Below are 19,653 nucleotides of genomic sequence, written 5' to 3' on the forward strand. Positions count from 1 at the left end.
ATACAATTTCCTGTAGTACAGAGCCAAAACAACACAACACAACACTGTGCTGCTGCCCAATTACTTACAGACTATAGCTGTTTCTGTGATTCAATCTAATGCAGGGCAGATGGAGAGGGAGACAAATGTTACGCTAAACATGCTGCATTTCGAAAAACATGTGTAATTACTCCTTATATACCCTAATATTATCATGTTCACTGTGTATATCATTACTACCCAAAATTAGGCTGATTAACAGAGACATGTTTAATGTTTAAAGTTTGCTTTTTGAGTTTTGAACATGAGCTATGTGGCTAATCTTGCTAATAAGTATGAGAAGCTGCAGTTTAGCATCATGCAAACTTCATGCTTAAATCATCACACACAATGTGGTTTCTGACACTTTTTGAGACACATTTTTCTATTTAAAAAAAAAAAGTTAAAAAGGGCATTGAACGGCTAAACACATTAGCAGCAGACGTGACCCTGGGATTGCTTTTTTTAAATCTCAGAACCTAACAGGAAAAACTTTGAAGTTTAAATATGATAGAATTGAACCAAATGATTATATAGTTCAAATGTTATTAATTTTTTTATTTCTAAAAATTAAATTTTTTAATGCAGACTCACTCTCCTATGTGATGAAACTGCTATTTTATCCATGCGACAATGTCTTTTCAGGTAAATGCGTGTTTATTTAGGTATGCTGTCTATACAATGCTAATGTGGAGGCTATAAATGTTTTTCATTACTTGTTAGCTATATTGGGAGGGGGTACAGTGGCTTAGTGGTTATCACGTTTGCCTTGCACCTCTGGGGTTGCGCATTTGATTCCTGCCTCCGCCCCACGTGCGTGGAGCCTGTGTGTTCTCCCTGCGCTTTGGAGGTTTCCTCCAGGTACTCCAGTTTCCTCCCCCAGTCCAAAGACATGCACTGTAGGCTGATTGGCAACTCTAAATTGTCCATAGTGTGCAATTGGGCCCTGCAATGGGTTGGCACCCTGTCCAGGGTGTCCCTCGCCTTGTGCCCTGAGTCCCCTGGGATAGTCTCCAGGCTCCCCACAGCCCTGTGTAGGATAAGCGGCACAGAAAATGGATGGATGGATGTTAGCTATATTAGCCTTGTAGTTCCAGTTTGTCTTACCTGATTGATTACATGTGTGGTAATGGAAAAAGTGTGTAAATGGTTTTGGCTATTGCTTTGAACTATTCCTTCAAAGATATCAACTTAAAAAATCACCACAAATTCTTAACTTTGTCTGGAATAAATGGATGATATGATGCTTTCTGTCAATTATGGTGTAGGTCTCCATTCCAAACTGCTTTTCTAGTGATAGTGTAAAGCTAGTTTTTGTACTGACAGACTTCCTGTTGCACTCAGTAATCAGATTTCCTTTGTCTTAAATAAAGAATAGATAAAGTAGCTGTCAGATGAAGCTAATTTGTGCTGTGCAAAGACATTCTGTCAGGAAAGAAATGTTTCTGGATAAGAAAATGAAAAGGTTCTTGAATCATTTTTCTTTCTGGTGCTCAGAGCTGTCTCACCACAACATGCAAAACTGGGTGCCAAATCTTTTTCTGCCCATATGGCTTTGATGAGCGATTAGTTTTCACTCACTTTCTCTCTCTCTTCCTCTTTCTCTCTTTCCCCCTTTTTTCTTTTCTCTTCATCTATCATCTGTTATATACATTATCTTCTACTATCGTGTCCTCATGTGCTCCATATAATCAGATTTACACAGACCACAATTTTTTATTATTATTATTTTTATTATTATAATTATTATTATTATTATACGTGGGTGTCATTATAGGCCACTACGTAAAATTCTCCTCTGTAATAACATAATGGGATATATGACAATTATCAGGAACAGTAACACAAAAACAGTTAGGAGTTTCTTAAGTTTATATCGCTGTTTCCTGAGAGTGAGTGTTAGTTACACATAAGGGAATTAATCATATGCTAGAATACAATGTAAGCAATTTGATCGCTCGCTTTGTTTTGAACCCTGCGTGTGTTCTCGCACTTTTTGGAAAAGCGGATGGAAAAGTGTTTGATTATGGCCTTTTACTGATCAAACAAAAGATATTACAATGCCAAAAGAGATAAAAACATACCAGCACCCTGTAACAAAGTCATTAGGAATAACTTCAGCCTTTCAGATTTCCAGGTGTCTGACTGCTCACCCTCATTACTCTCTCTGTGCAGTCTGTCAGAGCTCATGCATTTAAATGAGAGCAGCTAGCATTTCTTAGAATAAATCATGCCTTGAAGCAAAAAAATCAGTTTCCTGCTATATTGAAAAGTAGCTCAGTTGAACCTAACCACCAGGGGGCGATGAGAATCACCTGGATACCTTGTGCATGTGTGCATACCATGACCTTCAACATAGCCATGATGTATTGTTTGATATAAATACTGTTGTTATACTGCAATTGTTCCTTTTCTTCTTCTTGCCTTGGACCATCATGTGGGATTGATAAATGCTTGATAAACTCGTATACCATAATGATAAACTCCTCTACCATAATAACTCCTATAACATGCTGTTAGCTCATAATGGCTGCAGTGAGTGTATTCCTTGTATTGGTCGCTGTGGCTACTAGCTTGAGTAGGGTTCCGTTGTTAGCTTACTAACCTTGTTATCTATCACTCTTGTGCTTTCTGTGAGTTAGCTATGAACTGTTGTCTTCTTCAGTATGATACTCACCTCCCAGACCTTCGCGTCTTCCTTCGACAATTTTTTTTTTCCAGTGAGTTTTTTTCACATTACCCACTGTCTAACAACATGCACGTGTCACTAGTGTGCTTGAGTGGTCCTCCTACACCAATGATTTCATTCATTCTAACAGACTCTAATTTGATTAACATTTCGTCATCGTTGATGCTTGATGAAACCAGGTGTTGTGTGTATTGTTGTGTAAACAGAGCATATGATGAATGAGTTCCAGCCCTTGTTCTACACAATTTTAACAGCTGTAAGCGCTGTATATTTCAGGCTTGTAAAGCTCTAATGAAAGACACGGCCAAATGAGTAAAACCTTCACAATGACTGCACACATAAATCAGATTCTTTCTGTTTCTTATCATTTTCTCATCTAGTAAAGTGTACACAGACTTATGGAGCTGTTATACAGTTGGTGTTTATTTAGGTATGTTAATTGGGTGCCTATGCTGAGATTTATTTTTATAGAATAGTTTTAATGGTAGAGCCTTTTCTATGACCTTCACAGCATTAAGGGTGTAACCCAGTGCCAGTAACTGTATCTGCATCTGTTTAATGCTTCATATACACTCACTGGCCACTTTAATAGGAACACCTGTACACCTGCTTGTTCATGGCATTATCCACTCAGCCAATCATGTGGCTGAAGAGCAGTGCATAAATTCATACAGATACAGGTCAAGAGCTTCAGTTAATGTTCACATCAAACATCAGAATGGAGAAATAATGTGATCTTAGTTAGCATGGCATGGTTGTTGGTGACAGATCGGCTGGCTAGAGTATTTCAGGAACTGTTTATTATCTATTGTGTGCGAAAAAAAAAAAATCTACTGGTATTTTCATGCACAGCTGTCTCTAGAGTTGACCTAGAATGGTGCACAAAAGCAAAAAACATCTAGTAAGCATCGGTTCTGCAGGTGGAAACACTAATGAGAGAGGTCAGAGGTGACTGGTTTGAGCTGACAGGAAGGCTACGGTGACTCAAATAACTGCTCTGTACAATTGTGGTGAGCAGAAAAGCACCTCAAATTGCACAATATGTCAAAGGTGGATGGAGGCGGATGGGCTACAACAGCAGAAGACCACATCAGCTTCCACTCCTGTCAGCCAAGAAAAGGAATCTGAGGCTACACTGGATGCAGGCTTGCTGAAACTGGACAGTTGAAGATTGGAAAAAGATCAGGTGATATTTTGTCCAGTGTCGGTCAGCCTGTGCCCACTGTGTCCTCAGATTCCTGTTCTTTTCTGACAGGACTAGACAAAACTGCAGGCAAAACTGCGTTGTGAGTTCCAATACTCCAAATTACTGTATTCACGTAGCATCTTATACTGTGTGTCAGTGAACTGATATGATAATTCCCATAGCTATTCTATATTTTTGGCAATAAATATATTTTATATGAGACCGTTTTAGGACCACAGTCAAAGATCTATTTAGGGAACTATTTAGCATATTTTAATACTGCTTCATTAAAAAATATATTGTATAACATTAATGAATATTACAACACAATGATGGCTGTGGAATTTATACAGACCTGGCAACTCTGCCTATAGGGGAAATGGACTGAGAGGTAAGATTTAAGGCTCCTGCAGGCATTTTAACACGTCGGGTTCAAAAATATTTTCCGCTCACCATGATACGGAGTTACACATTTATCATACTGTGAATTTAACATCTGTCTATACTCATACCTATGCCTGTTCATGCACCACACACACTCCCTTGCTACATATTTATGCTCACACACCCACATTCATTCATCTACATTCATACACAATTTCATTCCACACACAGACACACACTCTCAGTGCAGGATAGGAACAAGAGAACACAATTAATAAGAAAAAGATGAGAGATGAGGAGTGCCGAGGGCAGCTGCAGTGAGTGTATGTGCACACACCCTCGCTCCGTGAGCACACGCACACACAGCAGGTTTGTATTATACACATATAAACACAGACCTCACAGGCATTCATATTGTAGTTTATGCCTTGTCATTCTTTTGTGCTCATTTCCGCAATAAGCTTCTGTCAGATGACAGATACTGCCATGAAGGACTTGGATCTGATAAAAAAAGATTAAAACGCTTAAAGTCAAATCAACCAAAATAGCTGCATTACATTTACTACTATCTGAGATCAACTTGTTTGAAGATATGAGGCACATGGGAGCACAAACAAACAGTGGGGGTTTGGAAGCTTTCCATGAATTATCATTATCTTAATGGGATGTCCCCGTTGGGTGCGTGGAGTTGCTTTGTGTTCAGGATTTTGGACGCAGCTGTGTCCGTGTCCCCAAACGTCCCCTCCCACCCATATCCACCCCAAAACAGTTTGATGATTCAACCAAGCATTGCTACCTCACAGCTCCAGGGTCCAGGGTTCGAGCTGGGTTTTTCCGGTTTCCCCCATCTCTCAAAAACATGCTGGTAGGTGGATTAGCTACTCTGAATTTCCCCTGCGTGTGTTCATGTCTTCTCCAGTTCCATACAGGCTCCGGATCTGCCATGAACCTGACCAGAGTTAAGCAGTGGATCATTCTGGTCATTTTTACTCATTTATGTAATCTTATCAATTAAAAATATCAATGTTTAATTGATTAATTGACTTTCTTTAGGTGTTTCCTGCTTGAAATGCGAAAGAAGCAAAATTACCTACCAAGCAATAAGATAATGACTCAATAAGATTTTTTAGAATGAGTAAAAATGTCTAGCTTCTTCTTATTTTATAATAAAATGTATCGCATTGGCTAATATGTTAATAATTTTTATTTTAATAATTAGATTATAAAAAAATTAATAATTATTAATCATTTACTAATTAATAATCTGATTTATTATTTTTATTCATTATTAATACATAATCACATTATAACATTATAATATATAATGTGCATTTATTTTATTTTATTTTATTTTATTTTATTTTATTTTATTTTATTTTATTGTATTTTATTTTATTTTAAGGTGTAAGTGATACCTTTGGGGGAAAAAAATACTGTATATATAAAAATATCTTAGAAGGTGGTTGGCCACCACAAGCCATAACGTGACCAAGAAAAGTGTTAAATAAGTCAAAACTATTTTATATTTTACATTCTTAACAGTATTCCTGATGAAACTTGGCACACCCTTTGTACCATCTCAACCAGCTTCATGAGCAAGCGTCACCTAAGAGGCTTGTCATAAAATTCCCAAATAATCTGAGCTCCTTATTAAAATCTCTTAAAATCTAAATGAAAACTTGCTTGTAATCAAAACCTACTTGTTTAAAGTAAAAACGTCAAAAACAGAACGTCTTTAAGAGACAGGGTGTGAGCTGTTTTGTGTTTATATATTTACCAGCCTCGTTGTTTTCATTTGCTGACATATAATTTATGCAGTGTTATAATGTTTAAGTATGTGTGTATGAATGAATAGAATACTAAGATTCACAATAAAGATGTTTTATTCTAATAACTCCATGTATGTGGCCACCTCAGACCTTTTTCTGGCCTGATACTTTATAGTGTTTGCGGATTTTAGATGTGTGTACCATTACGTCACTACCAAACAGCTCATATATCTCTCTCCACTAATTTAACAGCGGCTTTTTCTACACTCAGTGTTTTGTTGAAAATAGTCTCAGCCCTGGAATCTGTCCACAGCTCATGGAGCATCTGAAGCTTCTTGTACACTTATCTGGCAACAAGCTTCAGAATCTTGAAGGTTGCAGCTATCCACGCTTCTGTATATACACACTTCTGCAAGGTCAGGATTGAAAATAGTCACTAGATTGAAAAAAAAAATCATACTACCTCATTTGAGTTTTGTTTGAAACAGTGGTGAATAAACATGATTGGATGGTTGCCTTATTTTTATACATTTTTTTTCCTGAAAGAGAGGGAGGGCTTAGCCTTGCTAGCCCTTTTATACCAGTCGGCTGTGGAGTTTTCTTGTTAGCCTATTCATATTGGTGCACTACAAATGAAAGTTGGCATTTTTGGTTCCCTAAAGACTAAAGAACTAAAGAATAATTTCCGATCATAAAAATGTTTACTTTATTTCGATTAGGCTAAAACACATTGCGCTGAAACCTACTTCACTAAACAATGGTTCTTCTATTGCAATGCTCTCAGGAACCATTTCTGGCACCTTTGTTTAAGTGTGTGTGTTACACTGAGGCTGCAGTTTAGTTGGAAACTTCAGCAGGTTATTCTGTATGAATCCCACACACACCGCTGCATTTCCACCGACACCCTGCTGAATCTCCTTACTTCGTCACTCCCGAATCTCTCCATTGTTCTGAACTATTGTTCTTCATCCACATCCCTTTTTTCTCCCCCTGGTTCTTTAACTCCAGGCCACATCTGCATGACAGATGTTTGAGCTTATGAGTAAGCTCTCTCTCTCTCTTTTGGAACACGAGAGCAGTATTAATCCCTCTCTCCTCCACCTTGCACGGACCACCCACATGAGCAGCCCTGCCTCAGCTGGACACCATGAAATCTCTCTCTCTCTCTCTCTCTGTCTCTCTCTCACACACACACACACACACACACACACACACACACACACACTGCACACACACCATGCACCCTCCACAGGGCTGTGTGGTGGACTGAGACAGAACTGCACCTATGAGGTGCATGTAGTAATTATACTGGAACACCAGCTTCAGGTCAGTATTTTTAACCTTCGTTTTTAACCTTTGTGAAAGGCGGCCTACTCTTCTTCACCCTCTGTGCCATCTATTACACAGGAACAAATGCCCCACTGACCCAAAGCAGCTCTTTAGATTTTATAGCAATACAATTTTATTTCTTTCTAAATACCTAATCAGTCTCAGAGCAAAGTCATGGTACAGGTATGCCTTTGTTCCTCTATGTACAAACAATTAAAATATACCTTAAAAGTATAGCAGTGGACTTGAAAGTCAAAGTTTGTGTCTCTAACTCAAGGTACAAAAATATCTATCTAACCTTTAACTTATTTATTAGCAAGATAATCAACTTTTATTAAAACAGACACACAAATGCTCTTCCCATACTAGGAGATTCTCCTGATGCTGCTGCTGTGTGTGCATGTGTGTGTGTGTGTGTGTGTGTTAGGGGTGTAATGAAATGACACTCTATCTGTATCCATTTATTGCTCCAACTATCTGTATTTGTACTTGGATTTAAACCCAAAGTGGATGTGGCCTGAACCTAGAAGGCTTTATTTAATTTATTACATAAGAACCCTACCACAGTGCCCCCGGAAACACTGGAAAAATGTCAGCATGCTGTATGAATTCTGTCTCTGACAGTTCCTCAGCCTCAGCTACATCACTCAAGTTCATAATTGCTTTCAAATTGTGATGTGTGTGGGACTGTTTTTACATTCTGCTCGCACTGTTATTAATTTTTTTGTACATGCTTGTAATATATTTCTAACAAATTTAGTTGGTTCTGTTTCCCAACATATGAACAAACTATTAGCCTCATTTAAACCACTGCAACCTGACCAGGCAGTTACTAAGGAGGAATGACTGAATAATGCTGCACATTCATATTAATGAACTTGGTCTTTCTTTGTCCCTCGAGCTTCATATCATGTCACTCACTTGCATCATGTGAAAGCAAAAAAACTTTTTTGTTATGTCCCACAGAATCCCAGTCCTGATGTACACTTCTACTCACCACCAGGTGCCCTGTGAACTTTTCTGGCAAACATTTAAAAAAAAGGATTAGTGCTCTTCCTATTCATATCTGTTTAGAACACATTATGTGTTCATTCCAAATAATGTATTCATATCTGATTACATCCCTAGTGTGCTTGTTTGTTTGCTATTTTTTTGTGAGGACCAAAATGTCCTTAGGTTTAGGAAAATCAGTAACAAACAGGGATAAACTATACAGTCCTGAAAACATAAAGTGTTTTTTTTTGTGTTATGTGCTGCTTTTTTTCCAATCTGAAAGGGTAAATTTATTTCTTTGTAGATACTGAGGTTAACATTAGGGTGAGATTTAGGATCAGATGTAGAAATTATTACATATAGAATTACATACATCCAACAGATACATTACTTATGTATAATCCATGTCCCAAATGTCACAGGAACAAACTGATAGTCATTTGTAGTATATTTCTTTCATCTTTTTTACACTTACGTCCTAAATGGGTCAAATGGGATAAATAAATAAATAGATAAAGACTATACTATACTATACTATACTATACTATACAAATTTTCCCTCAGATCAAATCTAGCTTATCTTGCTTCCCAGCTTCTTTTCACATCAGTTTTAATGCTAGTGTTTAAAAAAGTTTAATAAAATTAAATCCCCAAATAGAATTCGATTATGTTTTCTCTTCTTGTCAAATAGGTGTTACAAGTTACAGCACCTCTAGCAGAGAACCCCACCTGAGGTCCTGTTTGTCCATTACAGTGTGATTTCCTCCTCTAACACACCTATTAAACCTGCTTATGAACTTCACTGAGTCAAATGAGGTGTGCATGAGCAGGAACGTCAGCAAACTGTGCTGTACACTGACCAGACAGGCTCTCACACACACGCACACTCAGACTCACACACACGCAGACACACACACACGTTCGTTCCTGTGACTTAGTGTTATGTAGTGAACTTTGTAGTTTAACTACATTATATTAAATTTATTGTACTAACAGTCGTAAACTTCAAAGCAGTACTATATAATATAACCAGAGATATACTGTATCATTCACAGTTATTTCCTCGAACATCAAATAAGCCTATAAAGCATATTCAATATACATGAAAAGTGTATTTAATTTATTTTACAGAGATAGAGTCTAATCAGCAACAGTATCAAATAACCAGCAATTAAAAACACAGTCATAAAGCATAGAAGAGTTCAATATAACACCAACATAAAGTATCTTTAGGCCACCACGAGCCTCCAGAATAATTTGTGCTCTCTGGCATAGATTCAACAAGTTTTCAGAATGATACTAGAGAGATGAACATCAATTTTCCGAAAGACATTCCGTCAGTGGGTGTTTTGATGACAATGGTACAGAGCATAGCTGCTCCAAAATCTCCCATAGGTGTTTAATTCTGAATGAGATCTGGTTTGCATCAGCTTCATTTTCAGATCATTTTCATCCAAATCATTCAGTGAGTCCATGTGTCCCGTGGATGGGGGTGGGGTCATCCATGAGACCACGCCCATCAGGATGGTAATGTTTCATCGTATGATAAAAGTGATCAGTCAGAAGAACTTTAGATTGATTTGCAGTGTTGCCGTCAAGTTTGCAGCGATGAATGAGGACTCACAATGCTTTTTTTTTTTTTTTTACTCTAACTAACTTTAGCTTTTGCTTGTCAGTCTTCATACATGATGTCATTTTCTTCAAGCTGCACAGTTTCATTTTTTGACACCTTAAACTGATGTTGCAGATGAAAGTATTTATACACCAGCATTTACAAATCACAGAAACCACTCAGGAAATTTGGGTCATTTATCATTAGGCACAGAATGAAAGTATTTTACCCCATTTCTAAATTTCAGCTCAGAAGCTAAAAACAAATTGAAGAAGTGAAGCTTTCCAGAGATCACACTGATATCAGTTAGCATTAAATTTAATGTTATTAATATTCCATTATTCCTTTATTGTCCTTATCGGTGGTAGGAAAGTATGAAGTTTGAAAAATTGACAGTTATGTAAGGAATAAAACACAATGGAGTATGTTCCTGCTATAGGAAAATAATCAAACACAAAGTAGTGTGATCCATTTTGGGTCGTTACCACCCTAAAGTTGATTATTTTCTTTTAACGACACATCTGGAAGGTTTTTTTCATTAAATTTCATTTAAAACCACAGCAACTTGCCACCTATTACAATATTATTAAAGGAATTAAAGAACAACGTCATACTGTTTTATCTGTTTATAGGTGCATTTGATATTGTAGTCTGCTAAAAAAAAATCATTTCTGTTATCAATTATGTTAAAGCAGCTATAAACACTCATTCCCTCACAAGCCTCTCTTTTTTTTCTTTATCTTGAAATTAAAACTGCAAAGCCCGATGTCCTTAAGAAGGTCAGAAAACTTAAAGTTACAGCTTTACCTGTTACAAAGCACTGACACTGGAGACTCCTTCCAATGCTAAATAAACATCTCCATACAGAAAGCTTCGCAAATTTAAACAATTACAAATCTTTTTAATCAGTTTATGTGGAGCATATGCCATTCAAATCTCGTGAGTTGTTACTATAGAAATGCCAACGTATTACAATGAGTGCATTAATACAAACCTTGCAGCTGGAACTACTCTCAGAGATGCTATTAAAGAAAATTAATCAACAACTTCTGATGGTATAAATCACTGTAGGTGTTTTTAATGAAAACTATGAGTGCATTCAACATCTGACATTAAGATCATATGAGCCGATATTATTGGTTCACAGATTTTTTTTTTTTAAATTAAAATCGATATCAGAATCAGATCAGAATCAATGACAAATTTTTCATTTTACTCAGGCTCTAGCAAATGGTATATCAGTGCTAAATGATATACGAAGTGTTGGCGTGACTAAAGCCCAGATCAGATTAAATACAACTCTGTTTCTCCATCTAGTGGCACTTTGAGAGAAATGCAATATTTACTGTCAGTGTTTGCACAGAGGAGTGAACAATTTCAATCGTTTATATTAAAATGGGTTTATGTAAAATTAGTACCATTTCTAAACCTCTAAAATTCACATTAATGGCCACCAGGAAACCACAGAGAGAAAGAGATAAAGAATGAAGATGTGGTGAGAGTGATGCGCACATGGAAAGAATGAATGTGTGACACTATAGAGTAGAGAGTGGAAAAAAGCAGAAAGAGTTGAGTGATATGAAGCTATTTCCTGTCCTATCACACAATCTGGGAAAGTCCATCGCCTTTCCAGCTCTTATTATGAAAGACAGATTCTTGGGTAATGAACATTAGCGATGTGAAAGGAGGGCAGGAACGGCTACTGTTGTTTTTTCACCATGACACTCTGACCTGAGAAGCATGACAAAGCTTTAGAACGGCACCCCTCCATCCTGATTCCCCAGCAGGTCATTGTGTTCCTCGCTGGGAAATATTTGGAATTGTGGGGAAGTGGTTTATGAGGAGTGTCTGAGAAGTCCATGAGGAGTCGTAAAAACTAGCACGTACTGCAAAGAGATATGAGAGATTGCCAAAGGCTCTGTGGGAGAGAAGGAGTACAAGTATTCCTCACTGACTGACACTGTGGCCTCTGATGCTGATAGACTCAATTAGTTGCCTGCCATTAGGTACGAGGAAATCTGATTGGTCAGAAGGTGTTGATAAATTTTCTAAAACAGCAGCTCTGTGCTGGCTGTAACTATATCTCAAATTTTATATTAAACTGTTCGTCTTATTTCTATATATATTATCATTTCATGGCGGAGGCTCTACATATATACTTTTCTTTTTTGGGGAAAAAATGACTAGATATTGAAATCTGTTGTGTTTTTTTTTGTCACCTGAGATTATCTGTTTGTTTATAAAAGTTGGTGAGGACGACACGATTGTTATCTACGTCCTGAAAAATAAAAACATAGAATTGAAGGAGGGTGTACTTTTTTTTTCCTGTGTATATATGACTGTTCACTTGCTGCCTAATATATCCCACCCTTTGACAGGTGCCACTGTAACAAGATAATCAATGTTATTCACTTCCCCTGTCAGTGGTTTTAATGTTATGGCTGATCAGTGTGTCTTTCACACACACAGACAATTTTCATAATGGATTTGAAATGAAGCATTTTACATCTTACATAAATCGTCTTCATAGCAACGAAAATAATAAATTTAATAATTTTATATATATACAATCAGATTTTTTTCACAGGCTCAAAAGTAATTGGACAAACTAATATAATCATAAATATTATGACTGTTTTTAATACTTGGATGCAAATTCTTTGCTCCACTTTGAAACCGTCATAAAACTTTCCACCATGGGAAAGGACTTTGCACTTCTCTGTAACATGAAAAATTGAGATTTTTTGTCTTAGAAAGAGAGAGAAAATAGAGAGCCTGGTGAGGGAGAGACACTTTTGCAGTGTTTTATTCATTACATTCATTTGGCCACTCTTTCTTGAAGTGAAACAAACCATATAGATGTTTTAGGTTTATAACAATATCAAAAATCTCAGAACGAAGGGTTGTAATAACATCGTAAAACATGACCATAGCCACCTTTTATGGTAATTATGGTTACAATAATCTGTTAGCATTATTAAACCCAGCACAGTGTCTATATTTAGAGATAAATTACTCTTTATGGAAATTATGAGGCGTAATACATCATTTTTGTTATTTTTCAGCAAATACATATCTAGTATTTAGATTTCTCTTAGAATTGGCCACTCTGTTCATTAATAAAGCAGTTCGTGAACAAGTCATCTCCTTGACATCCTATATTTCCTGGGACAATCCTGTATTAAAGCTTTGTTTTAGGTGTCTTGACTTGTTCCCATGTATTGATGTCCTGTATTTAAAATAAAAACACATTTATACACAATATACATATATCATAGATCAGGAAATCTTTACACATCAGGACCGTCATTAGTAATACATTTTTTTTTGCATTAATTAATTTAATATGTGACCACAGTGGTGTTAATTCATTCATTCATCTTTATTTACTGTATTTTTATTTACTGTGTTATTTATTGCATAATAAACACAATGCAGAAATTCAGGAGGTGGTAAGTAATAAAGAGGCAAAACCAATAATCATAATTTGTATTATCAGTAACTTTAGGTGAATTTGAAAAAAACAACAATAACAAAAACAAACATGAAATACTACTGAACAATTTGAACAATTCTGAGCCATTTGGGAGCCAGAAAAAGTGGATGCTTAATAGTGCACCAAGACAGTTGTCCAGAATTCACCTCACGAGAATAAATCGGCTTGACTGAGGTCTTGTGGTCTTTGCTTGAGGTCTTTGAACCTTAACCACATATTTAGCCATTTTCACCACATCTGCTGAGGTTAGTGTTGTACAAACAGGACATGAATTCATTCTAGTTCTTCGGTTAAAGTACTTTAGAACTGCCAGCTATGCACATCATTCACCATGACCTCGGCAGCACAAGGCCATAAAATCCATCCAAGGTCAGGCTCATCAAAAGCATCCCCAATGGAGCGTCCCTCATTACAGACAAGTGGAGTGAAATTTATGCACATTTTAAAGGAAGAGGACTTCAAATGGTCTGCTACTGTCAGTGCACTGAGCTCTTCTGCTGGATAGTGAATTTGGTTACAGATAAGAGAGGACTTCCTCTGAACACACACACACCCCCTCCCCCCTGCTGCTCCACACTCCTAATTGGAAGTATGGGCCCCTCAGTGTCACGTATTAAGAAATCACTTATGAATTATGAGCGTTTGTGAGCTCACACCTGCGACTGCGGCTGAGATATCCTGTTTGGAAATGGACGCTGGCCTCGCCAACGGCCCCCCACTACACCCCTTCCACTGCTTTCTCCCCCTCAGCTTGAACAGGAAGTGTGGACAGGAAACAGCTGTCCCCAACATCCGCCTTGCGCTTCTCAGGTGCATCCTGGGTACTCGAAGCCTGCAACAGATACACAATTTTATGTATCTGAATCTTTTTCTTATGAGACTCAGCATGTAAAAGATGTTGTTGATATTTTCAGTCTGGAACAAGGGCTGATTTTGACACAGAAAACCTCCACTGTGGAAAAATCCTATGAATTCCCACTGGATTCAGTCATTTACATGAATACTGAATGCATGCAGTGTAATATAGGTACAATACATTACTCATAATGTGAAAGTTAAACCATAATTGCACTAAAAGTGCAAACACCGTGCCTCTTTTTTAACACTATTCTGAAGCCGCATGCTTCATGTTTCAGATATGAAGCTAGTCGGAAAAACAAGACTGAATGCAAGTGATGTAGCTGAGGTTGAGGAATTGTAACAGCCAGAGTTCACGTCATGCTGACAGTGCTGCCATTTCTACCTCTGGGTTTTTCTCCCTACTGTTTTCCAGGGACAACGTAGTAGGAGTCGTTCAGAAAAAAGAAATAAAAGAACAAGCCCACTTTTGTTTTAAATCTGAATATAGATACAGGTACAAATATTTCATGCACTAAAGCGATACGGATACAGATACAGATAGTGGCATTGTGTTACACTCCTACTGGATATGAACTATTTCATTCATTTTCAGATCTCTGGGAGCTTTGCCTTTTATGGAGTTTTGTGGGTGTCACAAAAGTAAATAATGTAATAAGCTGTGCTGTGAACTCACTTTGTAATTTACAGTCAGTCCTCAACATTCATGAGTCAGAGGAAAATGAGCGTTACCAAAACTTTTGTATCTGATGGGACTTCAGTTTGGTATACGAAACAATTTACACAGAACTTAAGTAAATGATGAATAAATGAGGCCCATTGTATAAAAGGTTCCATTTACCACCCTTAATGTTTCTTTAGTGTGTCTCTCTGAGGTCTGAGAAAATTAGGGCATTGGACCTTATCAGCAAAGAGCCAGTGTGGCTTCAGGTTTTCATTCCAACAAAACAGGAGCTACCACCTGATTCCTACCTCAGAGGGTTTCCAGTTACGGAACCCCTATGGAACTTCTGAAGAACACTTCTTTTCTTAGAGTGTAGTAATTGCAGGCACCGTACGCCCCCTGTTGGAGTTTTTCCAAATAAACACCAACTCCTGAATGGCATATGTTTCTATGAACCTTTTTATTTAACTGAATGTCACATTTTTAAATGTTTAAATATCATACAACTATGGGTGTAACAATACACTCCGGTCACAGTTCGATTCAATGGCTTCACAAATCAATTCAATTCGATTCTCAGACATCTTTTTTTTAACAAAATTTGAATTAAGAAAAATTATGACTGAAAAGACTCCTTTTTAATTTCTGAATCAGAAACAATGCAAACAATGTCTATTTTAGTCTGTATAAAACAATATAATATAAAAATACAAAACAAATAAAATACAAAATTGCTATGAACAGGGGTTTAATATTTTAAACAAAATGTACGACAGGGTCACCATATCTTAAATTAAATAAATAAATTTAGAAATTCTCCCAAAAATTTGATCTGTAAAATTTGTAAGTCTCTTACCTGTGGAAAAATGATTAATTGAAACATAAGGAGCCCCAAAGCAGCATCATTTTACCTGGAAATAGAGCTCCAAAGTTGGCTAAAATGGCCATCCTCCACTATTGACTTCCTGAATTCTGTGTCATTTGAAAGCTATTGAAGAGCTCTTTTTAACATTTATAACATGGTTGTGTAACCATATGACTTATAATGCGTGTTGGCCATTGTGATCCAGATCACAGTGCATCGTTACGACCCTACAAAGTACAGCTTTGTATTTGATGAATGCACAGAGTAAGTGAGTCAGCTGCTTGGATACATGTGCACACACTATTTTTGCCACCATAATAAAATTTACAAGCTGCCAGATTTCTATTGTTATCCTGTAATATGTCTCAAATTGTGCACTGTGCTCTATATTCTTAGTACTTTTCATAGGGGAGTGATGTCTCAAAATCAAGGTTTTCCAAAAATTTAACATGTGTCATACCTAATGCATACTCAAGCACCAGAATACCCTCTGCAAGAACAACAACACATTTAAAACCAAAAATGCACTCATTCATCTTCAGTAACCACTTAATCCTGGTCAAGGTCTGTCCTGGGAACACTGAGTGTGAGGCAGGAATACACCCTGAATGGGATCCAGTCCATTACAGGGCACCATGCACACACACATTAACATATACAGGCAATTGAGAGTCAGCAATCCTTGTACCAGTACGCTTTTATGGAGGTGGGCAGAAACCGGAGAACCCAGAGGAAACCCATGACAACAACTCCAACTGGGAGCTTGGTACAACAGACATTTTGAAAATTTTGATGGCGCCTTCCTTTGTGCTACATATGCTCACAGAAAAGGTTGTTCCTCTGAGGAAAGTCTTAAAAGTTCTATGTAAAACCCTTCCAAGGCATCCAAGTAGAGCCTCTTTAGCAAGTTAATCTAACTGTCCAAAGAACCCTTCAGGAACCATTGTTTCTAAGACTATAGAACAAACTGTGACTGCTGAGCATCCAACTTTCCAAACTTGATTTTTTGGCAATCCTACTGCATTATCCGGGTATTAAAGGGCATTTTTGGCAAAATGCAAACTGTAACCATTGACATATTTGTTGTAAACATGCCTAGACACCTCGCCGTCTCCAGAGGGAGAATTTCCGGTAGGAATACTGGGAAAATCCCTTCTTGATGATACATCTTGGAGCCACAGGACGTATCTTTATAATGCCTGCTAGGTATGAAACATGAAACTTGTGAATTCTAACAAAAATGACGAATCTGAGAAATGCAATAGAACACTGTATAATTCTATATAATATAAAAACAATATATTAAGCACTAGCTTCATAGAAGAATGCCCATTTAACACTATACCTAAAACTGTACACTATACTATGTCATTGAATTTCCCACTGTGAACACAATATTTGGACTAAATACACATGGAGAAGATGATTTGAATGATCAGCTGCTGCCTTTTAAGATCTGCCTTTAATAACACACACGCGATGATGCACGTGCACACACACTTGTCTGTGCTGGCATGCTGTAGTGTTTGTCACTTTCCCTACAAAATAGACTGCTCTTATTGCTCTAAACAATTAGCCTCTCTGATCCCTATCACAAAACTCTCACAATAGTGTTTACATGGGCCGCAGGAAACGTGTCCATGGAGACTTTTTAGTCTGTGTGTGTGTGTGTGTGTGTGTGTGTGTTTGCAAGGACTTTCTATTTTAAAGAAAATTGTATTAAAGGTAGGGTATATGAACCTTAATGTTGATTTAGCAGAATTGTATAGATACTCCTTATTAAATACGCCACTCGATTATTGTTTTACCTTAGAGCTGTTAAATTTTTAATTCATTTATAGTATGTATACATGTACTATTGTGGAACCCTACATGGTACAGGCTCCTCTAAGAGTTCTTTAGATGGTTAATGGTTCCAGCATTCTAAAGATGTTCTACTTGGAACCTTATCCTGTTAGTTCCTGGAAATCCTTTTATCATTTCCATTATAGTAACTATGAAGTCATTCTGAAGACTGAAAAAATTGCAACTTGTCATCTTACTGACAAACTGCTAAATACTATAAAAGACTTTATTGATAAAAGTTTTACTTATAAAGGCCGCTGTCCTGAGAGAACTTCCCCATGGCCGAAAACGTAAAGGTGCAATAGTTGTTTTTTTTTTCATACTATTACAAATAACCTGGGAAATATGTAGAATATGATAAAAAAAAAATAATAATGGTTTAAGCAATGGCCTCAGAATGCATTATGTTGCTGAGAAAAAAAACATTAAAACTGTAGGTCATGCTTGTTTGTGCTTACATGGGCCTCTTTTTATAGACATGCCCCCTACACACTTTTACTCCGCCTCTTCTCAATTTGTTCTGAAAGAAAAAAACATGACTGAAACCGGTAAGAGCCCAGAGCAGCCAAATAATTTTCCTGTGATAAAAAAGCATGCTGTGCTTCAAAAGAACTGAATGACAGGAAATACAATAAAATCATAATAAACACTGGCAATGCTTTTCCAAGATTATTCCTGTAATTTATTTCTGGTGAAAGGGATTTAGCTGGATGCAGATTTAGTGACATTGCTCCTGGACATGTATATAAACACACTCTGTATAAAGCTTTGAAGTGTTAAGTGGCAGCTTTGCATAATGAATCAAGTAGATACATTATTTTTTATTAATTAGAAAGCCAGGTCAAGGAAAGCTTCATATGAACCATCTGCATAGAAATGTACGTAAAGCTAGCTAACTACAATGCAGCTAATGATGCTAACACCAGAGGTTAAAAGCTCATTACAAAGAAAAACAGGACAGTGAAGGTACTCTTTCCCTTTTTCATAAATCAACATGAGCTGAATTTTGTGAGTTTATAGTGTTAGAACTTTCAAGCAGTTGATAGGCTGAGTGTGCTTGAGAGCAATGTTATGACAGTCCTTGCCAGTGCTAACTCTAGTTGAACTCTATGATCCACTTTAGGTTCTGGGGTGGAGGTTTGTGTACATGGGTGGGAATGGGATGTAGATTCAAGGAGTAAAAAAATATTCAAATGTTGTTAAACCCACCTACTTAACCACTGGAGACCTAATCTTGAATCTTTTTGGCTAATCATGCATAATGCTCTTTAAAATAAGAGCTCTACCTCTGCTGTAGAGTTTCCTTCTATGAAGTATGTGAGCACCAACCATACAAATCCCTCTGACCAATCAGATTTGAGAATTCAACAGTGGTGTGCTATAAATCACTATTATAAAATGTTAAGAGACCCAAAATCAGGTGGATGCCCATTCCATTTTAGGAGACAATTTAACCTAAATCTATGCTAAGCTGGCTTTAGTATTTTGTTGTTACAGCCTGATGTCTTTCGCCAACAAGATGTTGAGTATCATCCCATGTTGATGCTCTGCCAGGCCTGTAGTCCAGCCATTTTTATTTCCTGCTTGCTTTTGAGTGTTTTTTGTGTCTTGCCTTTTTATTCAGGTTGGGTGACTGACATGGCCTGTAAAGAACATTTCACATTTTGGGCCTAAAAGTCTACAAAGATGTTTAGTACCATGCCTCAAGCCATTTTCCTGCTGTAAGCTGAAACCCAGTCACATGGTTTTGAGGAAGTTGGTTCTGTCTGTGCAATTATGATGCTACTCTTCACTTCAGAATTCATCAATAAAGATGAGTGATCCAGATCCAGCCATACACGCCCATGCCACCATGTTTCATAGATGAGATGATAGACTTTGGGCCTATTTACTATTCTCTGTCTGTCACTCTAATACACTTTAATCTTTGTTTCATCTGACATCA

Source organism: Pangasianodon hypophthalmus, chromosome 2, assembly GCF_027358585.1.
Source record: "Pangasianodon hypophthalmus isolate fPanHyp1 chromosome 2, fPanHyp1.pri, whole genome shotgun sequence".
Taxonomy (NCBI): Eukaryota; Metazoa; Chordata; class Actinopteri; order Siluriformes; family Pangasiidae; genus Pangasianodon; species Pangasianodon hypophthalmus.